The following is a 26,359-nucleotide window of genomic DNA, read 5'->3' as shown; positions in this document are numbered from 1 at the left end:
TAACTTCAAGCCAGACATAGGGTCTCTAATATCATGCCTATAATCTTAGCAATCAGGAGTCTGAGGCAGGAGGATTGCTAAGAGTTCAAGGTTAGACTGGGCTACATAATGAAACCTTTTCTCCAAAAAGCTATCTAGTTGGTTTTTCTTTATTACTGCTATACTTTGAATGTCCCTATTGGCTCACTTTGTTGCTAGCTGATGGTGTTGTCTTAGGATATCATGGAGCCTTTTGGAGATGGGGCCCAGCTGGCAGACGTGGGACCTTTGGGTTAGGGTCATAGCATCCAGCCCCGAGATCACTGCTTCCTGGTTGCCTACTTGATGTAACTAGCCACCTCAGGCTCCTGAATGCCATCGTTCTCTGCCCTGATGGACTGTGTCCCTGGAGCCAAGGGCCAAAATCAATGCTTCTTCCCTTAAATTGCTTCTGCTAGGTATTTTGTCACCATCCTCACAAGATCAGTTGAGCTAATAGGCCTTATGGTACATCTGTTTGATTGGATGGATAAGGTAGACAATCTGGTAATTAGCAGAAACTTGGGGGGTCACATGGATAATGGAGAGAGGACCAGGCTATGAGTTGGGTTCACAAGTGTCCACTTAGGTCTGGAAGTCAGAAAAGGGGTCTAGCATGAGCTTAGCAAGAGTGAGCAACCTTCAAAGAACTTAAAATTGAGACTGACCCAGACAGAAAGTAATCAAAACAACTTCAGTGGATGAGATTATCTGTGGGGATAAACTAAGACACTGTCCGTAACATTAGATTCACGAATCTGGAAACACCCCAAACTTCACTTAAGGTATTTTTAGGAATCTCAGTAGGACTAAAATGTGATTGGGATTCAGTGAGTCATAATGATTAGGTTCTAATCATTGCATCTGTTTAAGGAGGAAATCTATGTACACCGAAGAGGACTGGCTAGGCTCAAGCCTGAATACCGCTGGCCGCTTTGGGGTAGGTTTTGTGCACAGAACAGTGGTTCCACCTCCCCCATGTCCCCTTGTCTCTCTCATGTAGCACCTGCTCTTCATGAAGCTCTGCTTCCTCCCTTTCCCAACCCTCTGCTTCCTTCCTCATACCTCTCTCATTCGCCCATCCCTCTTACTTCCCTGGTTCTTCATGTCTTGTATCATAAATTTTATTAGCTTTTATCTTCTCCACTCTGCTCATATCTTCACCCAAAAATAAAGAGGCCCGGCATGGTGGTGGTACACATCTTTAATCCCACCACTTGGAAGGCAAAGGTAGGAGGATTGTCATGAGTTCAAGGCCACCCTCATACTGCATAGTGAATTCCAGGTCAGCCTAGGCCAGAGTGAAACACTGACTCAAAAAAACAAAAAAGAAAAAAAAAAAAGGAGTAGAGGAATGTCCCCATGGCAGCTGTGGAGGATGGGGAGAAGGGATTAAACACATTTTTCTTGCTTGTATCTAAAATATTAGGACCGAGCTGGAGAAATGGCTTAGTGGTTAAGTACTTGCCTGTGAAGCCTAAGGACCCCGGTTCAAGGCTGGATTCCCCGGGACCCACATCAGCCAGATACACGTGTCTGGAGTTCGTTTGCAGTGGCTGGAGGCCCTGGCACACCCATTCTTTCTCTCTCTCTCTCTCTCTCTCTCTCTGCCTCTTTCTCTGTGTCTGTTGCTTTCAAATAAATAAATAAAAATGAAAAAAAATTAAAATACTAAGACCATAATAGTTAAGGTTCTTTTGAGACAAATATACACTGCTTCACAGCGCTCTGAGACCTGTTGTGTCAGGTGATCTGGTTGGTGTGTAACGTGATCTACTTCACAGACCTAGATGGCAGAGGGCAACCAAGACATGTAGTAAGCACAAGACATATGAAACTACTGCCAGTATAACAGGGCACACTGTTTTATAGCAAACTTCTTTATAAATAGAAAAAGTGTACTCCAAGATGGTACAGAGCCCCATATAGTTGTTATAGCACATACACAAATCACTGCCAGCTCCCATGTACAGTACGTAATTGTACGTTCCATACTTTCATATGGCCGACAGCATAGTGGGTGTTTACACGAGGTATACTACATTGCATGCATGTAGAGGCCATAGATGGATGTTGAGTGTTCTCCCCCTGTATCTTATTTATAGAGACAGCGTCTCTCACTGAACCCAGAGCTCACTGATTCGGCTCGTCCAGCTAGCCAGCTTGCTCTGGGCACGTCTCCTGTCTCCACCTCCCAAGCATTGGGATCTGAACTCAGAACTGAGCCATCCCTCCCTAGCCCCTCAGGAGACTCTTTTAATAATCATTTTGGGAGCTGGAGAGATGGCTTAGCGGTTATGTGCTTGCCTGTGAAGCCTAAGGACCCCGATTCGAGGTTTGATTCCCCAGGACCCACGTTAGCCAGATGCACATGGGGGTGCTCGCGTCTGGAGTTCGTTTGCAGTGGCTGAAGGCCCTGGAGTGCCCATTCTCTCTCTCTCTGTCTTTTTCTCTCTCTGTCTGTCGCTCTCCAATAAGTAAATAAAAATAAACAAAAAAATTCAAAAAAATAATCATTTTAGTTTAAGTATTCCTTTAGTAACTCCCAGTGACCATTTAGTTAATTATTAGAAAGTAGTTCTTCCTGATAGGCAAACTGCAAGGTCTAGGTAGAACGCTCATTCGCATGTAGAGTAAGACTTGTGTTTAGAGGCAGTGGGAGCCGCCACGGGCGCCTGCTGGGGTACTCTGGGAGCAGTGACTGCGTGAACATCGTCCTTGGATCAAAACCTCAGAGATTCTGATCGTCCCAGTTCAAGCCACATGTCTGTTCTGAACCAATCAGTCATGGGTTGAGGGGTGGAGAAGAGAGGGGACAGGGCTTCTTGATAGATCATCTGTTTGTTGGACTGTCCTGTGGGTGACAATTCATGGAAATGGAGGGACTCTATGGAAGACAGAATTTACTACAACAACAATACAAATTGTATCAAGGTCATAAAGATTATACCTTGGAGATCCAGAGGGGATTGGAATAGCTCTAGTTTATCTCCAGCCTCAGGGTTGCTAGAAGAAAGCTCTAGATTCGGTTCATAACAAGACAATAATCTGAGCAATACCGCCAGGAAACAGTCAGTTAACCTTTCCGTGTGAAACTACTTGCTCTTTGACCTTTGGGCCTTCCTTCCACTCCCCACATCTTCCTCTCCCTGGAAAACCCCAGATTCCTCAACTCTCCAGGCTCCCTCCATCTTGTGTCCCCCGGCACTGCCTACAATTCCAAAGCTGGCAGCTAGAGGGCTTTGTGACCCGGTCTCTCTCAGCCTGGTCAGAGCCCTAACTTCCTGGCAAATTTTAAGGTAGCTGGCTCCCGAAGTCCCTGAATGTCTATCCTGTCCTCCAACGACCCCCCCACCCCCCGCTGCCTTATGCATCTGCTGATGGAATTCTCTTTGTTGGAGCTCTCTGGGAAGGCTCTGGAAGTGAGAGAGGTGCAGAAAAGCAAATTAGAAGGGCTGGAGAGATGGCTCAGTAGTTAAGGTGCTTGCTTGCAAAACCTAATACCCTGGGTTCAGTGTCCCAGTACCCACATATAGCCAGATGCACAAAGTGGCACATACATCTGGAGTTCATCTGCAGTAGCAAGAGGGCCTGGTAGCCCATTCTCTCTCTCACTCTTTTTCTGCTTGCTTGAAAATGAATTTTTTTTTTTTTTTAAGAAAAGAAAAACAAAGGAGACTTTCCTTATGTCTGGCAGATACTTGTCCCCTGTCCAGCTTTACCACATGAGGTCTCCACACACTTGGTGTTTATTTCCTGGTTATTTCAGCTCAGTCCCAACAGTGTGTGTATTGGTGAAGGGGTGTGTGTGTGATGTGTATGTGATTTGGTGTCTGCTGTGCATACGTGTGTGTGTGTGTGTGGTATGTATGTGTGTGTGTGGTATGTATGTGTATGGCATTTGGTGTGTATGGGGTATATATGTGTGTCATATTGGTATATGTGAATGGTATGCAGAAGTGTAGTTTATGGTAGGTATGTTTGGTGCGGCTGCACGTATGTGGTATATGGGATATATGTAGTGCTACTGGGCATGTAATATATGGGATGTGGGGTCTGTGTATGTGCTATATGGTGTGTGTAACATATGGTGTACACATGTGGTATGTGTACCATACATGTCATATGGAATGTGTGTTGGTTTATGGTGTGATGTGTGGTGTGTGATATGTATGATGGGATGATAGTTTTTTCTATGCCCTCTTTCTCACCTTCTTCCCTCACCATCCCTCAGCCCGAAAGGAAAGGCTGTCCTTGCTATCATTACATCTGTCGTCTAACATGGACAGAGCTTCCAGCTTCACAGGTGCTTCTTGATACATTAAAGGGGAAGAAAAAGGATTTTTCAAGCAAGTGCCTTAACTGCTGAGCCATCCCTCTAGCCCTGAAAAAAAGGAATTTTAAAATATTTTATTTATTTATTTTTCAAGAGAGAGGGAAGGGGAGGGTACAGGGGACATGCCAGGGCTTCCAGCAGCTGCAAACAAACTCCAGATGTCCAGATGCATGCACCACTTTGTGCATTGGGCTTTATGTTGGTACTGGGGAATTGAATCTAGGTTGTCAGGCTTTGCAGACAAACATCCTAACCACTGCACCATCTCTCCAGCACTAGAAAAAAGGAATTTTTAAGAGGATGATCTCTATTGAATTTTTATTATGTTCTAGGCACTTCCTCACTACTTCTGAGTAGGGGAGTATGCTAATGCTGACATCTAGAGTAAATTCTTTTCTTTAAATTTTATTTTTATTTATTTGGCAGAGAAAGAGAGAGCGAGAGAGAAAATGGGTGTGCCAGGACCTCCGGCCACTGCAAACAAACTCCATACGCATGCACCCCCTTGTGCATCTAGCTAACGTGGGTCCTGGGGAACGAACCTGGGTCCTTTGGCTTAGCAGGCACACGCCTTAACTGCTAAGCCATCCCTCCAGCCCTAGAATAAATTCTTTGAACATTTGTTGAATGCATACTTCATGTGGGTTAGCTTGCTAAATTTTTATAACAACGCCTTAGGCTAGGCATTCTTGTTACTCCATTTTACAGATTAGGAGACTGTGTCTTGGAGAAATTCCATAGCTTCCTCAAGGTCACACAACTGGTAAATTCAGAACCTGCATGAGGCCTAGATTTGTGCCTTTTAGTCATAGTAGCCAATTTGCAATTCTCTCTCTCCCTCTCAAGATAATAGCCTGGATCCAAAGATTAGTGCCTTGCCGAGAAATCTCATTTTAAATGTCAATAGTAGAATATTAACTTCTCATTTCTTTTGCATTATTCTGTAACAATTTAATCTTTCCCCAGACAGATGGAGACTTGGGACCAAGCATGGGTAAAGGTCATATCCTCTGCAAGGTAAAAGAGAAAAGCACATTAATCATTTTTCCCAAGATTGCCTTTTTTACATATTAGTAACCATCAGAACCAGTAATAATTACATAAATGCATAAAAATTGTAATGTGATGGGAGAAAATACACATGATGCTCTACTAAATGTTTGCTTTTTTCCTTTCCTTTTTTTTAGAGAGAGAGAGAAAGAGAGAGAGAGAGAGAGAGAGAGAGAGAGAGAGAGAGAGAGAGAGATTGGTGTGCCAGGGCCTCAGCCACTGAAATCAAACTCCAGACACTCACACCACCTAGTGGGCATGTGTGACATTGCACTTGTTTCACCTCTGTGTCTGGCTAAAGTGGGATCTGAAGAGTTGAACATGGGCCCTTAGGCTTTGCAGGCAAGTGTCTTAACCTCTAAGCCATCTCTCCAGCCCTTCTTTCCTTTTTTTACAGTGCCTAAACCCAGGGTCTCACACATACTGGACCAACACTACTATTGAGCCATACCCTCAGTCTCCTAAGTACTATTTTGGAAAAGAACTTCTTGGCCAAGTGACTTGTCATTAAGATCTCTTCAACAAGGCTACTCTTGATGCCATGAGAAGTGCTCAAGTTAGGGAGCCGAGAGATAATCGTGTGGTATTGAGAAGTCCTGGGACTGTAGAAGTTTTTGCTTGCTGAAGCACTTTCTGGTCATGTGTCCCTCAGGTTACTTACTTGCAGGGAGACAACATCCTGCTTTATTTTATTTTATTGAGGTAGAGTCTTGCTGTAACCCAGCCTGACCTGGAATTCACTGTGTAGTCTCAGGCTGGCCTCAAACTCATGGCAATCCTTCCACTTCTGCCTTCTGAGTGGCTGGGATTAAAGGCGTGTGCCACCACGCCCGGCTTTTGTTTTATTTTCTTTTATTTATTATTATTTATTTGTAAGGAGAGAGAGAGAGAGAGAGAGCAAAAGAAAGAGAGATAGAGAGGAGAAAGACAGAGAGAATGGGCATGCCAGGGCCTCCAGCCACTGTAAATGAACTCCATATAAGTGTGCCACTTTGTAAATCTGGCTTTATGTGTGTATTGAGGAGCCCAGTGCTTCCTCTGAAAAGTGTTGGAGGTACCAGGGCTCTTGGGGACTGGGGTATTCACTTCCAGAAGGATGGTAAGAGTGAAGGGCATTTTACTAAGAAGAACCAGTGCTTGGCAGCTACATCAGTGGATGCAGCCCCATTTTCTCCTCTCAGAACAAGGTATGTATGTCCTTACTAATACGGCACCAGATATTCAGTTCCAAGACCTCTGTGAAATATCAGGGCAGCTGAACTCCATAACAACTGGCACCAGGAGGCGAGTCTGTTGTTACCTGGGCTCCAATATCTAGGGCTCCACCCTATTGGGAGGAACACTTACATATGCAAACAAGGCAGGCCTTTAGTCAGTCCTTCCAGGTGACTATTATGGCAGGATGCTGATTGATGACCAAGGATGCAAGCTCTCCTTCCACTGTGAGTGGATGCAGTTGTCTTGCCAGACACAAAAGTCCTCAATGTTTTCTCCAGCTGGGCCCAAAGATTAGGTCTGGCTAAAAGAATATAAGCAGAAACAGAGGTGGGAGGTGTCATTTTTTTCTTTTTTGTTTTTTAAGTATTTTTATTTATTTACTGAAGGAGAAAGAGAGAGAGAGAGAGAGAGAGAGAGAGAGAGAGAGAATGCATATGGGTGCACCAGGGCCTCCTACCATTGCAAATGAACTCCAGACGCATGTACCACTTTGTGTGCCTGGCTCTTGATACTGGGGAGTTGAACCCAGGCCATCAAGCTTTATAAGCAAGAGCCCTTCATTACCAAACCATCTCTCCAGCCCAGGGAGGTATTATTTCTGAGCTGAAGAAACTAATTTTAGCTGTGTCCTTCTCCATAGCAGTCTTGGAGACTGCATATTAATAATGATAGCATTAAAGGTAGAAGCAGGCTGGAGCCCTGAGACACAGTTTGGAGGAGAGCTGCTTGAGAGCTTTCTTTTGGAATCATTCATGAGCGAAAAAAGAGAGGTTTGTATTAACCCTATCAAATTACAACATGTTGTCACGGCAGCTCATCTAAGATGCTACCCTAGGAATTCCAATGAGCTCCAAAGCAGAGGCTCAGTTATTTGAGGATCTGTGACTCGTGGAATCTAACGTTCTGTTAGTCCATTGATCCATTCTGAATGACATGGTTTCTTGGTTTTCCACTGTCTGTTTGGAGTCTGCTCAGGGGCCATGATCTGTTTCCAGAATTAAAAAGCGGGCAGATTTCATGGTTGTCCTGGCTACTTGTAGGTAATAGACAATACTTTGGTTGCTTTTTTGTTTGTTTTCATTCAAGGCAGAGTCTCACTCTAGCCCAGGATGTCCTCAAACTCATGGCAATACTCCTACCTCTGCCTCCCGAGTGCTGGGATTAAAGATGTGTGCCACCAATGGCCAGCTACTTTATTTTTTAAAATTTGTATTTATTTATTTATGTGTGTGTGTGTGTGTGTGTGTGTGTGTGTGTGTGTGTGTGTACATGCACGTGCACATGTGCCAGGGCCTCTTTCCACCACAAACAAATGTCAGATACTAGTTCCACTTTTTTTTTTTTCCCCCGAGGTCGGGTCTCACTCTAGCCCAGGCTGACCTGGAATTCACTATGAGCCTCGAACTCACAGCGCTCCTCTTACTTCTGCCTCCCGAGTGCTGGGATTAAAGGTGTGTGCCACCACACCCGGCTCCTAGTGCCGCTTTTTTTGTCTGGCTTCACATAGATGGCTTGGGAATTGAACCCAGGCTGTCAAGGTTTGCAAGAAAGTACTTTAGCAGCTGAGCCATCTTCCCAGCCCCCCCCCCCCTTTGGGCACTTTAAATTAGATAAACAGTCTCAGTTTAAAAATGGAATGATTGGTGGAAGATAATGAATAGATGCTTCAATTTTAGCCAAAGGTTGAGTTAGCTCATTTGAATTATGGTCTGTAATCAATGGCTTCCTCACTCTAGGGACAGAGAGGCAGCCAGCTTCTGCTTTTTCTTGTTTTGTCCTTTCTCACTGGATGACATTTTGTATCTGTCAGCGGGTGGGTTTTTTTTTTTATTTTTATTGTTTGGTTTTTTGAGGTACGGTCTCACTCTAGCCCAGGCTGACCTGGAATTCACTATGGAGTCTCAGGATGGCCTTGAACTCATGGCGATCCTTTTACCTCTACCTTCTGAGTGCTGGGATTAAAGGCGTGTGCCACCATGCCCAGTTTACAGGGTAGGGATTTTATGTATGTTGGGGAGGGCAAGAAGAAGGGACAGTTTTTATTAGACTGTTTTGTGTTCATTGGGCCTGCTGCTGATCAAAGCTGATCCTTTGTTCATCTTCGCTGTGAGTGATATCTCTGCTGTTCCTCAGCATTCGGAGGAACAGGCCTTCACTTTTAGCTGGGGTTTCTAGGTGCTCAGAATGCGAGATACCTCTTTTCGAATTCTTCTTGTGTGGTCCAGACTATGGCTTAAATGTGCCCCTAATACCCATATGATGGAAACTTAATCCCCAGTGCAGCAGTGCTGAGAAGCGGGGCTTTGAGGAGGTGTTCAGGTCATGAGGCTCTGACCACATGAGTGAGTCAGTGTCCCTATGAAAGGACTTGTGAGGACAGACTCTCTCCCCATTCTGTTCTTCTGCCTTGTGAGAAATAGCCTTCCTCCCCTCCAGAGGGTACATCAAGGCACCATCTTAGAAGTGGACACTGGACCTTGCTCGACACCAAAACCTGCTGGCACCTTGATCTTGGATATCCCAGCCTCTACCTCTGTGAGATATAAGTTTATGTTCCTTATAAATTACTCAGGATATACAGGTCTCATAGTCAGGAATGCATGAAGTCTATGTGGGTTCATAGGAAATGGTCACCGCACAACCAATGTTCTCAGCACATCAGGCTCCGCAGCTGCACACTGAACCACCCACTGCAGCGCCCACTCTTCATTTCCCCAGATTCCCACTTTTGTGCACATGCATGCGTGTGTGTGTGTGTGTAGGCATGCACAATGTGAACATGCATGTGGAGGCCAGAGGTTGGTTAACTTTGGGTGTCTTCCTCAGTTTCTCTCTCTCTCTACATGTGTGTATATATATACGTACATACACCCACACACACACACACACACACACACACACATATGTATATATTTGCTTACTTATTATTTGGAGACAAGGTCTTTCACTGAACCTTGAGCTCACTGATTAGGGTAGACTTGCTAGTTAGTAAGTGCTAGGGATGGATTGTCCTGTCGCCTCCCCAGTCTGAAATTACAGGCATGTCCCACCATGGCCAGAATTTTATTTTATTTTATTTTATTTTATTTTATTTTATTTTATTTTATTTTATTTTATTTTATTTTATTTTATTTTATTTTATTTTATTTTATTTGAGACAGAGAGAGGGAGATTGAGAGGGGGGAGAGAGAGAGAGAGAATTGGTACACCAGGGCCTCAGCCACTGAAATAGAACTACAGATGCTTGCACCACCTAGTGGTCATGTGTGACCTTGTGCTTGCCTCATCTTTTGTGCCTCTGGGCTTAGGTGGTATCTGGAGAATCAAACATGGGTCCTTAGGCAAGCACCTTAACTGCTAAGCCATCTCTCCAGCCCAGGTCCAGCATTTTTACATGAGTTCCAAACTCAAGTCCTCACTTTACCCACCAAGCCACCTCCCAAGCCCAGCTCTTAGATGACACTCCAGCATAAGTCCAGTGTATTACAGCCCTCTCCCCTCTTGCCAACCTGAAAGAGCACATAGTAAGGTCTATAAATGGTCCTCTCTCTGCAGGCTTGAAGGACATGGCACCCTCAGGCCCCCTTGATTTCCAGAACAGCAACAATTCCTTCTAGAGAAATCTTCCATAAATCCCGATTTTGTTTTCCTACCTGTTTTTTGATCTGGCTGAAGGAACAATAATTATAGAACGATTTTTGACCATTTCCTTTGTAGATTTTTTTTTTTAAATTTATTTATTTATTTATTTGAGAGCGACAGACACAGAGAGAAAGACAGAGGGAGAGAGAGAGAATGGGCACGCCAGGGCTTCCAGCCTCTGCAAATGAACTCCAGACGCGTGCACCCCCTTATGCATCTGGCTAACGTGGGACCTGGGGAACCAAGCCTCGAACTGGGGTCCTTAGGCTTCACAGGCAAGCACTTAACCGCTAAGCCATCTCTCCAGCCCTCCTTTGTAGATTTTGCACATGACTCTCTAGCTTTTGATATGTTATTTTTACTGCCTCAGTGTTTAAGTAGGAAAGCTCTATTTTAACATCACATTGCACAGGTAAGGAAATAAAGAGAAGGTAATTTCAGATAGTAATAAACTCCATAAAGAAATGAAAATAGGATGATGTGACAGCGAGTGGCCTGAAGGAAGAAGAGCTCATTTAGAATGTATGGTCAGAAAAGGCTCTGTCTCTTAGGAGGTGACACTCTCTAGACAAGAAGCTAGTTCTGCCAAGATCTGAGTGTGTGAACGGTGGGCAAGATAAAGCATTTCAAGCCCTTGGAAAGGCAAGTGCAGACTCCAAGCGTGGTGTGTTTCGGGAAGCCATTGGGCTGGACTGTAGTGAGAGAGCAGTGAGCATTGGAAGGCGGCCACGCAGGGATCGGGTGGGGATGGTAAAGGTTTGGGCTGTTGTTGTAACTGCAAGGGTGGGCTGGTGGTGGTGGTGGTGGTGGGTTTATGAAAGGAGTGACCTGATCTGATTTTTTATTTTATTTCTTTTCTTTTTCCATGTCAGACAGGTAATGCCTTGATGTAATAATAAGGATTAAAACCTATTTCACACAATAGAATGAAAATTCAATCATTATGTTCATGGTCCACAAATAGGATCTTGTTTTATATTTTGCAGAGAACAATGACATGAAAAGAAAGGAGGGAAGACTGTTTTAGAATAAAAGAATCTCAAAGCACATAACCAAACATTATGCCCAATCTACTTTGCATCCTATTGAAACAAATGCATTGTTAAAACAGATCTTTGGAACAAACCCAGGAAGTCTGAATAGGAGTTGCTATTAGATATTGTTAATGATTATTTATTTTGTTAGGTATGGTAACACTATGACTCTTGGGCTAAAAGGATGTGTGTAGAAGTTTGGAGGCATAATACAGGAGTGTTTATGGGTGATGGGTTATAATGTCTAGGAGTTCCTTTGACATCTCACAAAAAGTAATTAGGATTTCAGATTCTCTTCACTATTGTATTTGCATTTTTAAAATGCATATTTTCAAAGTAAGTTCCAGACACAGAAATTTAGTTGTGGAAAATGAATTTCAGGGATCTGATGCTACAGAGGAAAAAAAAAAATTCAGTTTTGCAATGCCGACCCTTTCTTTTTAAGATATTTATTTATTTATTTGAGAGAGAGAGAGAGAATGAGCACACCAGGGCCTCTAGCCACTGCAAATGAACTCCAGATGCATGTGCCACCATCTGAATCTGGCTTATGTGGGACCTGGAGAATTGAACCTGGGTCCTTAGGCTTCACAGGCATGTGCCTTAACCGCTAAGCCATCTCTCCAGCCCTCTTTTTTTAAAAAATTTTTTTTTAAATTTTACTTATTTATTTGAGAGAGAGAGAATGGGCATGCCAGGGCCTGTAGCCACTGGAAACGAACTCCAGATGTATGTGCCACCTTGTGCATCTGGCTTACATGGGTACCAAGGAATTGAATCTAGGTCCTTAGGCTTCTCAGGCAAATGCTTTTACTGCTAAGCCATCTCTCCAGCCCAGTGCAGATCCTTTCTGTGGCTCAAAGTGTTCAGGGCTTTCTCCCCTCAGCCAGCATCAGTCTCTCCCACAGTAGATGCTACCTGGATGGCCTTTAAACAGTCAAGCTGCAATGCTATCAGCCTAATAGCATAGCGAGTCTCACAGATTGCAGGCTCATGTCCCGTGGCTGTCCCCACTTCAGATGCCAGCTGCATGTCCCTGGAACTTCTAACGGTCTACAAATTGGCGTTCTCATTGGGCTTGCTAACTTGCTAGAAAGGCTCAAAGAACTCAGGGAGTACATTTGCTGTTTTATTATGAAAAATATTTCAGGTCTGGAGAGATGGCTTAGTGATTAACACGATCGCCTGTGAAGCTTAAGGACCCAGGTTCAATTCCTCAGTACCCTCATAAGCGAGATGTACAATGTGGCACATGTGTCTGGAGTTCATGTCCAGTGGTTAGAGGCCCTCACCGCATTCTCTCCCTCTCTATCTGCCTCTTTCTTTCTCTCACTCTGTCTTGAGTAAATAATAAAATATTTAAAAATATTTTAAAGGACACAAACATGCAAACATAGCATAGAGTCTGGAAGGGTCCTGACTCTTGGTTTTCTGGAGTTGAGATGCATCACCTTTCCAGAATGAGTTCTTGTTTGCCTGCCTGTTCTCCCAACCCTATCCTTTGAGGGTTCATGGAGATTGCACAGCACAGGCATGACTGAAGCAGGGGCACTGGTGGAGAAAGGTGACAGGACACAATAGGATCTAATGCTAACAAGCCGGGCGGGGGTGTGTGGGGGGACCCCAGCCAGGAGGTCTCTCCAGTCTCATTGGCCTCACAGCGCTCCTTCCTCCAGAGTTTGGGGCAGGACCCCTTTCTGAAATGAAGATCATATGACTTGCTATTCAAGAGTTTCTTATTTATTTATTTATTGGTAAGAAAGAAAGACAGAGAGGCAGATAGAGAGAATAGGCATACCAGGGCTTTCAGCCACTGCAAACGAACTCCAGACACATGTCCTACCTTGTGCATCTGGCTTATGTGGGTACTGGGGAATCAAACCTGGGTCCTTAGGCTTCTCAGTCAAGTACCTTAACTGCTAAACTCTAGTTGAGAATTTTTTCATGACCAAATCCAAGGCAGAAAGTTGTGTTGGAAGGGTTAGTTTCTATAATCATCTTTGTGGAGGATAAAATCTGCCTTCTGTGGCCTGCTTTGGGGGAGAAAAGGGAATAGAAGAAATTTAGAAAAGAGATTGCTTTCTTTTTTTTAAAATATAAAATTTTTTTGTTTTTTTCAAGGTAGGGTCTCACTCTAGCCCAGGTTGACCTGGAATTCACTATGGAGTCTCAGGATGACCTCGAACTCACGGTGATCCTCTTACCTCTGCCTCCCGAATGCTGGGATTGAAGGCGTGTGCCACCACACCCGGCTTTTAAATATTTTTTATTTATTTAATTAATTAATTTATTTATTTGAGAGCTACAGACACAGAGAGAAAGACACATAGAGGGAGAGAGAGAGAATGGGTGCGCCAGGGCTTCCAGCCTCTGCAAACGAACTCCAGATGCGTGCGCCCCCTTGTGCATCTGGCTAACGTGGGACCTGGGGAACTGAGCCTTGAACTGGGGTCCTTAGGCTTCACAGGCAAGTGCTTAACCGCTAAGCCATCTCTCCAGCCCCTTAAATATTTTTTAATTGGCAGCTTCCATAATTGTAAACAATATCCCATGGTAATTCCCTCCCTCCCCCGCCGCTTTCCCCTTTGAAACTCCACTCTCCATCATATATTTTCTCTGGTTTGTATGTTTGGTAATTTAATTATAATATGGCAAGAAGAGGTTTTTTCCAGGTTTTGTCCTTTTGGTGTCCTAAAGGCTTCCTGTATCTGCATTGGCATCTCTTTCTCAATTTGGAGGAAGTTTTCTTCTATGATTTTGTTGAAAACACCTACTATGCCTTTGGAGTGAAAGTCTTCTCCTTCTACTATGCCCTGAATTTTTTAAAAATATATTTTATTTATTTATTTGAGGGGGGGGAGAGAGAGAGAGAATGGGCCTCCAGCCACTGCAAACATAACCCAGATGCATGCATCCACTTGTGCATCTACGTGGGTTCTGGAGAATCGAACCAAGATCCTTTGGCTTTGCAGGCAGCAAGTGCCTTAACCGCTAAGCCATCTCTCCTGCCTGAATTTTTATGTTTGATCTTTTCATAGTGGCCCAAATATCTTGAACTTCCCACTCATACTTTCCTATTAGTTTGTGTTTCTCTCTGTTGGACTGTATTAGATCTGCCACCTGGTCTTCTAGTTTAGATATTCTATGTTCTCCTTTATCCATTCTACTGGTGAGACTTTCTACAGAGTTTTTTTATTTCATTGACTGTGTTCTTCCTTGCTAGTAATTTTGACTTGTTTTTCTTTATGATTTCTATTTCCTTATTTATGTCTTGTATTGCCCTCCTCATGTCATATTGGTTTCCTGTGTCTTCTTTGATTCTTTTGATTTCCTTGGACATATTTATAATTATTCTTTTGAAATCTTTCTCATGCATTTCCTCTAAATCATTCTCACTGGAGGTCATTTCTGATGCATTAATACTTTTTGGTGGATTTATGTTGTCTTGATTTTTTTGTGTTTCTTGTCTTATAATTACATATTTTTACATCTTGGATTAATTTAATGCTTGGATTTTCTAATTAGCTGCAGTATTATTAGATGTATCAATCAATCTGATGTTATATATCTTCAGGGTAGGAGCTTTAGGTGCTAGGTATGACTCTTAAGACTCTCAGAGTAACTACAAAACTGACCCTAGGTATTGGGTTTGCCTGCTATGAGAGTATTCAAGAAGCTGAGTGGAACAAAATACAGGCAGATTCTAAAATTTAGCTAGACAATGCACACATTCAATGAAAAATAGCACAGAGTATTTGTGCAAAACTAGATATTATGACAACCCGATCCTCAAACAAAGTCACAGTCCCTTAGGATGTGTGTCGCCCCACACGCTTAATCCTGTCAACTAGGAGGCTGACATTTCTGGTCTGTTGAGGGTTCCAAGTCAGCTTGTGATCATGTGAGACCTTTTCCTGGTGTAATCCCAGTTACCTTCTGGGATGATTTGGTGTCAGTTATGCTGCGCTCCTGCTTGGGACCCTCTTTGTTGCACTGTGGGTTCAGGTAGGCTGGATTGCTGCTCTGATCACCTCTTGGGTGCTGTGTAGGTGAGCTCCCTTCTCCAGGTCTCTGGGGCTTGCTGGTGCTTATGCTGGCGATGGGGGAGGGGAGGCTGTGGTTGGTGGCTGATTTTCCTGCTGGTCCTCGCAATTATCTTCGTTATGAGCTGCTCCTCCATTCTTCCCTGCCATCCTCCCTTCACCTTTCCTGAGTTTGTGAGGAGCTCTGGTGTGAGTGGAGAGCCTCCTCTCCTGGCTTTTCCTGCGGCTCAGGCCAAGCCTCATGGCTGGAGCCAAGTGGACCTGGTGCTGCTGCTGCTGGAGCTGCTTCTGCCTGCCTGTGTGGGCTCTAGATGCTCTGGATCTCTCCTACTTGTCTGTTGCAGTTGGTAATTGAAAAAAAATTTTTTTGTTCATTTTTATTTATTTATTTGAGAGCAACAGACAGAGAGAAAGAGGCAGATAGAGATAGAGAGAGAGAATGGGTGTGCCAGGGCCTCCAGCCACTGCAAACGAACTCCAGATGTGTGTGCCCCCTTGTGCATCTGGCTAACATAGGTCCTGGGGAATCTAGCCTCGAACCAGGGTCCTCAGGCTTCACAGGCAAGCACTTAACTGCTAAGCCATCTCTCCAGCCCGTACAGTTGGCAATTTCTTATACACCTCACTTTTTAGTAGAAGAGTGTATTTTACTGGTTTTTTTTTTTTTTTTTTTTTTTTGGCTTTTTCTCCCCTAGGGTGCTTTGGTGTGGTTCCTACATTGCCATCTTAACAGGAAGTCTTGAGATTGCTTTCTGAATCACGTCTAAGGCCTAAAATCATCCCATGTCATGGGTGGGGCGGGGGGAAGACTGGCTTTGGCCATTACGTTCACAAACTCACAGCAGCTGTGGCTTCCTGCACAAGCCTAATGCCAACATGCTGTCATGGGCGGGGGAGGCTATGGACCCCATTCCTTCCAGAGCTGGCAATAACTAATGGTACTAAGGGAGGGATCCTTTCCTCCGTGGTGTAGTTAGCCGTGGTAAGTTGCCCAGACTCCACTAACCAGCTCTCACCCTTGCTCATGCAAATAACCCTATTTAACTCGATAAGCCACAAATTAATAAAAAGACATGAAAGTAGGAAGGGGACTAGTTGGGAAGAAGTGGTTTAGTGGGAGTTGGAGGAGGAGAAGAGAGGAGAGTGGTAGAGAATGTGATCAGAATACGTTGCATGCATGTATGAGATGGTTAAAAATAGCAACATTAGAAAGGACGTTCATCTTATTGCTCTGTTTTGAAGCTGCTTCCGGCAGCTACCATGAACCAAAGGCAAAACACGCTTCTTGTTCTGGTCACTTAGGAAATGGCAAGAGTTTGGGGAATTATGAACCAGGCTCTATGGTGGGAAACCATGAGGTATATGTTATAGTATCACAAGGGGACAAGAGTGGAGGCAGGGATCAGTGATGAGGGTTTTTTTTTTTAATTTTTTAATTTATTTATTTGAGAGAGAGAAAGGCAGGCAGGCAGAGAGAGAGAGAGAGAATGGGCATGCCAGGGCTTCCAGCCACTGCAAACGAGCTCCAGATGTGTGTACCCCCTTGTGCATCTGGCTAACGTGGGTCCTGGGGAATCGAGCCTCGAACCGGGATCCACAGGCTTCACCGGCAAGCGCTTAACCACTAAGCCATCTCTCCAGCCCAAGTGACGAGGCTTTTCGAAGTGAAGAAAGAGGTGATGGTGAGTAAGCGTAGTAGGGAAGGAGATGGAGATGATGGCATCTCTGAGTGACAGAGCTGGCACCACAAGCTTGCAGACTGCGTGTGAGGGACGTGATAGTTACTCAGGTAAGAACTTATATGAAAGTGACTTTGGGGACAATGTGAGGCCCGTTTTTCCATAGCAGGCCTGTATTCTCAAATTATTCAGTAGCATATTTGAGATGGGAAGATGGGGACCTAGTCTCTCATCACATTATTTGTGTCTGAGATCAAATCTGTGTTCTGGGAATCGAGGCTGGGCTGAGCTCACATTAGCACTGCAGTTGCGGTGAGTTATCAAAGTCAAGGCGAGGCAGAGGCCTGGCTAAGAAGTTTGGAATAGCTGCAAGTTCTATCATTTCCCAGAGTGGATATGTTAGTCAGCTTTCTACTACAGTGATTAAATGCCTTACAAAATTAACTTAAAAGGAACAAAGGTTTGTTTTGGCTCATGGGTTGAGACATGACCACTTAATGGGCCTATGGCAGCATATGAAGACATGCCAGGAACATGTGGTAAAGAGGGCTGATGCAGCTGGAAAGTAAAGGGGCAGCAATGGGCGAGGTCCCCTTTCAGGACATGTCCCCAACAACCTCTCTTCCTTCTACTAGGCCCATGATGGTTAATCTCTGATTGTCAACATGACAGGATTTAGAATCACCATGGAAACAAATCCCTGTCATAACTGAGGAATTTTCTAGATTAGGTTAGTTGAGGTGAGAGAAGCTACCCTAAGCGTGGGTGGCCCCATCCCATGGGTTGTGTTCTGGGATTGTATAAAAAGAAGAAATTAACTGAGCAAGCAGCATCCATTGCTCAGTCTACTTCCTTCCTGCTGATGCGAGGATATGACACAAGCTTCCTGCTCAGACCTGCCGTGCCTTCCTGTCACAGGGGCCTTCCCCTTGAAACTGCCGTCCATAAGTAAACCCTTTCTAAAGTTGCTTCTGGCTGAGTATTTTGTCCCAGCAATGAGAAGTTGACTAATACAAGGCCCTACTTCCTGAAGGTTCTACCACATTGTGGCAGTGCCATGCTCTTGAGGGACACTCAAAATACTAAATATAGCAGTGGATAACTAGGAGAAATCATTTCCCATTAAAAATTATAGCTTTGAGCCGGGCCTGGTGGTGCATGCCTGCAGAGGGAGCAGGATCTCTGTGAGTTCAAGGCCACCCTGAGACTCCATAGTGCATTCCAGGTCAGCCTGGGCTAGAGTGAGACCTTACCTCAAAAAACCAAATATATATATATATATATATATATATATATATATAGCTTTGGAGATGGAGAGATGGCTCAGCAATTAAAGCACTTGCCTACAAAGCCTAAGGATCCAAGTTTGATTTCCCCAGTACCCACATACAGCCAGATGCACAAGGTGGCGCATGTGTCTGGAATTTGTTTGCAGTGGCTAAAGGCCCTAGCATTCTCTCTCTCACTGCCTCTGCCTCTCACTCTCTCTCAAACCAATCAATAAAATATTTTTAAATAACTAGTTCTTAGTCTTCAGATAAAACCCTTCGTTTATTTGCTCCTAGAAGTAATTGCTTTTTTCTGTACTAGCTGATACTACTGTGTATTTCAACAGTGGGACTAAAAAGCGCAGGTCTTGAATTTACTCACAGTTAGATCAATTATGCAAACATACGTATAGCTGTAGGAACCACTGTGTCAGCATTTAGGGAGCTTTCGTTCAGTGGTGGACACAGCACAGGAGCTCCTGTCTGCCTGAGATGGGCCTGCGGTCAAAGTGGTTTGCTGGTAGCCATTTGTTTCTGTGACATTCCTTTCTGTACAACTGGTAATATAAACGGAGATGTGAATCTGTCATTGAGCATCTGCCTGAGGCTCCTGGGTATCATCTTATATAGTGGAGCCAGGTCTGTTTTAGCCCCAGGTTTTTTTTTTTCTTTCTTTCTTTCTCTTATGTGTAAAACATTTTTGTTACTAGTGTGCTTGATGTCCTAGCATTAAAACACCAAAAACCACAATCCCAGTGACATTTCTACTGTTTATCAGGCGAGGAGGCTCTGAGTGGTGCTTGGAACACAGCTAGGGTGGTGCTGTGAGAGTGGGTGGACCTCACTCCGCACAGGCAGCCTCTGCTTAACCCGGTCTCTATTCCCGCTGCCGTCCACCCTGACCTCCTCTTGGCCTACCGTGCTGTGCTGTTCTCTCGAGAAATCAGGTCATTCTGCACCCAGTGACATTTAGCTGCTTACTGGTTTGTATTGTTCATGAGCCCTGCCCAGCTCAGTCATGTGCACTGCCATTAGGAACACCATGAGTCAGCACGTAAGGGCTGTAACATCCATCCTAATGGCTGGAACACAAAGTCATCTCCTGCCTTGTGTCCAAGAGGCAGATAGTTAGAATCTCCTGAGTTAGGGTCTCAGATCTTCCCACTCACAGCACCCCTTAAGAACATGCTCATTCCTGTCATTTATCCACGACCAACGATTCACACCTACTTTCTAGCCATGGGCTTTCCCCAGTAGGAACCAAATGTTGCCGCTGTTTACCAGACAAGATGTTTGTTCTGTATTTAAAATACATGTTCTTACTAGGTCATCCTTCCTTCCTTCCTCCCTTTTTTTCCTTATTTATTTATTTATTTATTTGAGGGAGAGAGAGAAAGAGGCAGAGAGGGAGAATGAGTGCACCAGGGCTTCCAGACATGTGTACTGCCTTGTGCATCTGACTTACGAGGGTACTAGGCAATTGAACCTGGGTCCTTTGGCTTTGCAAGCAAGGGCCTTAACAACTAAGCAATCTCACCAGCCCCTTCTTTCTTTCTTGATATTGTACCAAGTTGAGAAGACATTGTGAGGAGTTGTCCTGATTACATATGACTTGTGTCTTTTACCAAAATAAAGGGCCCTACATAGAAGCTAGCAGTTGCTGTACCGGTGAAGAAGTGCCTATGTCTTTTTAGTCAATAAAATGATGTTACATACACATTAAGTGCAATTATTAAAAAGGCTTTTATCTCTCCACTTACTTATTTTGTTTTAGTGAGACAGGGTCTCCTGTAGCCCAGGTTGGCTTCAAGCTCACTATCTAGTAGAGAATAACCTTGTATTTGTGATATTCATGCCTTTGCCTCCTGTATATTGGGATTATGGACATCTACCACCATACATGACTAAAACATACCTTAAAGGAACAGACAAGGAAGCAGGCACTCATGCTACAGAATGCTGAGCTCTGCAAAGTCTCTATGGGAACCCACAGGAAGCACACCTAATGTAATCAGGGCAGGTCTCCTGGAAAGATGTTGGGGAAAGCCACACCAAAAGAGAGGTGAAAAACATGGATTCTGGAAGCACAAAACTACCAAGAGGGGCTCTAAGAGTGAAGGAAAGCATAAAGACTGGAAAAACAGGCAGAAGCTACATTTTGGAGGTTTTTGGACACTAGAACACTACTAAAAGGTTTAAAGCAGAGAGTGATGTGATCAGATTTGTCTGAATGCCAAATGGTAAATGTTTTGGAAGAAAGAGAGATGCACTGTAGGCAGTCAGTTAGAAAGCTGTTGGAATAAGCTAGTGAAGAAAGTATAATTGTCTGATCCAAGATGATGTTGGTGGGTTGTAGAGAAATTCATGGACTCAAGAGATATCTGGGAGTTAAAATCAATAAGAATTGATGTTGACTTAGATGTGGAGGGTGGAGTAACTGAAGGGTAGTAATACCCTTATTTCTACTTGGAGAACTATGTGGATATGCAGCTATTCAGCGAGATAAACACCATGGAAGGAAAGAAATGTTGGGATATGGAAATATGATAACTTTAGTTTGATTTGTGGCTCATTTTTAGGGATGTTATATTTCAGGGAATGAAATAAACACACACAAACACACTCACCACAAAATACTTGCACATTCTGCTACTTTCTGCTATTTTCATTTTATAGTTGATTCTTGGCTGTTCTTCATTCCAGGAAAGGTCAGAATTACAGACTGCAAATGCTAATTAGACATAGGGTAGATATATCAGAAATAATAGCAAGTAATACACTGACCCACCAGTAATTTTTCATGTGTAGCTGAGTTCTGACAAAGAAATTATATTAATCAGATTGTGATTCTGGAGAGTTTCAATCAAGCAGGATAGAGAGGACTTCTAGTCAGGAATGAACATTGGCATAGGAATGCCTTTTATGCTTAGGCTGGGCTATGGTAGCTGTTCATCCCATGGGTAAATTGCTTAAAGGACAGCAAATTGCCACCTCCCCATATCAATTGTTTTCCTAAAAGACTTGAAAAAAGAAGATGAAAGAAACCCAGAATAATGAAGAACTGAATCATCCTATTATCTCTGAGTCTTGGAGAGCAAAGACAAACAGATATAAAGAAGAGATGCTTGGCTATGTTCTGTCATTCAGCTTTGAACCTGGTTGTATGCACATGTACTTAAATATTTTACTTTAGTTTTTAAAAAAATTTATTTATTTGAGGCAGAGAGAGGGAGGGAGGGAAGGAAAGAGAGAGAGAGAGAGAATGGGCATGCTAGGGCCTCTAACCACTGCAAATGAACTCCAGATGCATGTGCCACAGGTGTATCTGGCTAATGTGGGATCGGGAGAATTGAATCTGGGTTCTTAGACTTCACAGACAAGCTCCTTAACCACTAAGCAATCTCTCCTGCCCATTTTTCTAAAGTTTTTATTGATTTTTATTTACTTATTAGAGACAGAGAAAGGGAGAGAGGGTTTTTTTTTTTTTAATTTTGTATATAAAATCAGAGAATTAGAATATAAATTGGTACCAGAAGTGGGGTTTCAAGTGATAAAAGCCTTAAAATGTGAGATTCAGCTATGGTATCATTTGAATAAGATAAAAAATTATAAGATAAGAAGTTTTCAGTTTGAATTTTTTGGTAGAGAAATAATTGCCCATGGCTGATGATAAGCCTTTGAGACCCAGAAAACATGTGTAAGTAAAGCTATGATGACTGAATTAACAGAATGCAGAAGACTATTTTTGCTTATTAACTTAGTTCAAGGCTAGCAGCAGAGAGACAGTGCTCTCCAGAATCTCTGTCTATTAGCAAATAAGAAAAACAGGGTGATTATGTAATTTTGTTGCAAGGATCCCATTGTGCCTGGAGCTGGAACTCTCTGATTATTGAGAGCCAAGTTCAGAAACTAATGGTCCTTGCCAAACTGGTCTAGTCCTAATTTTCTGTCTCATTGAGTTTCTAGTAACAAAGCTAAAGCTATGATTGACAAAGGCAGATATTTGGGCCATTGGAAAAGGGCTGTTGGGGAAAGGAGTTGCTGGGAACATGACATCCTCACCCACTTTTCTCAACTTGCCTTACACATCAAACAAGAAGATTCCTTACCGCTGATCAGAATACCTCAAAATTAGGGATGACATATGGATAAGAGACATATCAGGAAGGACATAGACAGAGCTTGTCAGCTACATCCCTTTTGTACAATATCTTATCATCCATTGAAAGAAAGACAGATTGAGAAATCTGGTCCTGGCTTCTAAACAGCAGGAAATTTATGGGCCTGGTTTTCATAATTCATTTTAGCTATTACAATGTCCTTGCAGTGCCAGCCAGCTTTGTATTTGTAGCTTTGTATTTGACAAATATTAAGATAAGGATGCTATATAATTCTTTTACTTTTTTATCCTACAAATAATTATTTTAAATAATTCTGTCTTTCTGTCTCTTTTTAAAAAAATCTTTAAAAATATTTTATTTATTTGAGAGAAAAGGGAGAGAGAGAGAGACAGAGAAAGAGAGAGAGAGAGAGAGAGAGAGAGAGAAAGAGAGAGAGAGAGAGAGAGAGAGAGAGAGAGAGAGAGAGAGAGAGGAGGAGGTATGCTAGGACCTCTAGCCACTGCAAATGAACTCCAGACACATGTGCCACCCTATGCATCTGGCTTTATGTGGGTACTGGGGATTTGAACATGGTCCTTTATTTTTGCTGGCAAGTGCTTCAACCACTAAGCCATCTCTCTAGCCCTGTCTTTCTGTTTTTGATACTCTTATGGATGTTGGGGTTATAGTCAAAGTTAACTTTATCATTCATTTCATAAATTGAAAATGAGAAGTCACAGGAAGGAGCCAGGCATGGTGGCACATGCCTTCAATCACAGCACTTGGGAAGCAGAGGTAAGAGGGTTGCTATGAGTTCGAGGCCACCCTGAGACTACATAGTGAATTCCAGGTCAGCCTGGGCTAGAGTGAGACCCTACCTCGAAAAACAAAAACAAAAAACAGAGAGAGAGAGAGAGAGAGAGGACATATTATATATTATGATGACCTCATGACACTTGCTGCCTCTGAATGAGGAGCAGAACGTGTTTCCAAGGTAGACAAAAGCATCTCTGAAAGTACTAGAATTGGAAAAAGGTTCTATGTGCCAGCCAGGTGAACAGTAGAATGAAATTGATGGGCTGTCATTAATTGCCCTAACCAGTAATGTTGGAAGGGACAGCTCTGTATATCACAAGTTCTCCTCCCTCTATAATGCCATAGCTATGGGATCTGGAATGTACACCTTACCCAGGACAGACAATCCTGTGACCTTTTGTTTTCTAGATTGAATGGATAAGCTTATCCACTCTCCTAAAATTTGAATAGAGACATGGAATTTATAGCTATTTGAAGGGGTCTCTGGAACTGGGCCCTCGGCCATGGGGAAGTGTTGTATAGATAAGTGAGGAAGGCAGTGGGGTTGGGGTGAGAACTAAGAGGATGCTTGGGGCCTCTGACTCCTGGGAGGAGGCGATGGCCCCTGCTGCTGTACTGAGCAGGTTTCCCTGGTTTCCAGGGCCTCTCAGGTCTGCAGTACTTTAGTTTTCTGTCCTTGGAGCTCATTGAATTTCTGTTTTCTTATAATCAAGCCCAAGCTCTAGAAGACCTTGAGTCAGGAGTAAGTTCTAAGTGGTACATGTTTTTCAGATTCACTCACATTTCCATGGACCTAGGACCCTGAAAATGGATAAAAATCACCTAAAGAGAGTGTAGAAGGAAGGTAATGTTCTTATCTTGCTCGTTATAAACGCCTTACATTACATAGTGCATACAAGAAAGTGGGTGGTTGCATTTATTACGTGGTGACCCTTGTTAGTAGCACTGCGAGGTAGCTACTCTAATTTTACAAATGAGGAAAGTGATAGAAAAGGGCGAAGTCACTTTGCCTGGGTCACAGCTTATGGTAGTAGCTGCAAAGGCCTGAGGATGAGTCCCCTTTTCAGTTCCTTAGCAACAGAAAGGACTCCGAATTCACAGGGCAGAGCTCTGTGCCCTAGACCAGAATCTGGCAGAGCAATTCTCCTTTTAGAGTTGGTACCACTTTATAGTCATCAGGATTGGGATTGCTTGACATCTGCAGAGATGTTGGCCAGAGAGCCAGTGGATGAAAAGATGTTTGTCGCGAGAGCCTCGTTGGTTTCCTTTGTGGGTTTTCTCCGCCCCTTTGTCACCCCATACTAGCTAGCCCTGTTGCTAGTCTAGCCCATCTGGAGCAGATCCACTTACCTGCTCATCCATGGAGCAAAGAAAGGCCACAGTTATCCCTCCGTAGTCCAATTCCCAGTCTATCGGGGCTATCAGTAATGTCCCCGATATTATTTGTTAGAGGTGGTTAATGGGTAAAGATGTATAAATGGTATTTTGGGGGGAAGAAATTTATACAGACAAATCCTTTGAGAAATGCTGAGTTAAATATAGGAGATTGTCTGGACCGCTGTTCTTTTATTTATTTTTATCCTCTAGCGTGTGTGTGTGTGCATGTGTGTATGCATTATGTATGGCGTGCAGGTAGTGTGTGGCGCATGTGCATGCTCCAAGGCCATGGCTATTCTCCTTTATCACTCTTCCACCTTGTCTGAGATAAAGTCTCTCCGTGAACATGAAGCCCATGCTGTGTTTCAGTTACACTGTCTGACCAGCGAGCTCTAGCAATCTTCCCGCCTCCACCCACCTCAGCGCGGACGTTGTAGGTGTGTATAGCAACACCTGGCCTTTTACATGGGCGCTGGGGATTGAACTCGGGTCCTCATGTTTGTGCAGCATGCGCTCTAACCCACTGAGCCATCTTCTCAGCCCCTTGACCATGGTTTTAATGTGTTAATATCCATCTTCTAGAGGGGGATATTGTGAGAAGAATGTCTGAAATATACTTGACTACAAAACATATTCTTTTATTTTTGAGATAAATTAAAAAAATTTTGTTTATTTTTATTTATATATATGAGAGTGACAGAGAAAAGGAGCGAGGGAGTGAGAGAGAGAGAGAGAGAGAGAGAGGGGGGGGTGGGGGGAGAATGGGTGTGCCAGGGCTTCTAGCCACTGCAAATGAACTCCAAACGCGTGTGCCCCCTTGTGCATCTGGCTAATGTGGATCCTGGGGAATTGAGCCTTGAACCGGGATCATTAGGCTTCACGGGCAAACGCTTAACCACTAAGCCACCTCTCCAGGCTCAAAACACATTCTTAATGTGGCAGTATTCTCAGCAGTAATGGAGAAGGAGGAGAAAAAAGTAGTGGAGGTGGGAAGTGGGAGGTAGGAGGCATCCAAGAACATCTGAAGCCCTCCTTGAAGGTTAGCAACCACCCACTCTCTATTCATGTGCAACTGGCCTTGGATGGAAATCTCACCAGGTAAGTGGGGATGTGTTTGCACGCTGAGTGTGCAGTGCAAGCAGCTGTGTGTTTGTGCAGCCATGCACCCACACATGTAAGCAGGATTCCTGGCGATCAGCTCAAAGGCAGGAACTGTATTGATTTTTATCACTTGGCTCTTAAGGTTTCTCATCAACTAATATTTGCCCAGGTCTCTCTGGAGATGCTTTGTTAAATAAGTGGCTTGAGCTGGTTTTGAGGGTGGTGGAGACTCATTGTCCTTCAAAGTCTAAAGCAAGGAGCTAGGGAGATGGCTCAGTTGGTAAAGTGCTTGCCAAGCAAGCAAGCAAACAAGCTAGTGGTCTTGACTTTGGGTCCCGAACACCCACATAAAAAAAATGCAGGGCACAGAGGGGCATGCCTGCAATCCTAGCACTGGGGAGGTGGAGACCGGAAAACTTATGGGTCTTGCTGGCCAGGAAATCTAGCTTTATAGATGAGCTCGAGGTTCAGTAAGAGACTGTTTAAAAAAGTGGGGAGGGCTTGGGAGATGGCTCAGTTGTTAAAGGTGCTTGCTTGCCAAAGCCTGTCTACTTGGGTTTGATTCCCCAGTACCCACATAAAGCCAGATGTACAAAGTGGCACATGCATCTGGGCGTTTGCTTGGAATGACAACAAGCTCGGGCCTGCCCATTCTCTTTCTGTCTCTGTCTTTCTCT

The 26,359-nt window shown here is 43.7% G+C and overlaps 1 non-coding gene across 1 annotated transcript; it reads right to left on the bottom strand.

Annotated features, from left to right (window-relative positions):
- Nucleotides 1-11,130: 11,130 nt before the first annotated feature.
- On the bottom strand, nt 11,131-11,231 carry LOC123456172. Its single transcript, XR_006634386.1, has one exon. It is a non-coding gene; the product is annotated as a small nucleolar RNA U13 (small nucleolar RNA).
- Between the last annotated feature and the right edge of the window lie 15,128 nt (nt 11,232-26,359).

Source organism: Jaculus jaculus, chromosome 19 (assembly GCF_020740685.1).
Source record: "Jaculus jaculus isolate mJacJac1 chromosome 19, mJacJac1.mat.Y.cur, whole genome shotgun sequence".
NCBI lineage: Eukaryota > Metazoa > Chordata > Mammalia > Rodentia > Dipodidae > Jaculus > Jaculus jaculus.
This window is presented reverse-complemented; position numbering and strand designations above follow the sequence as displayed.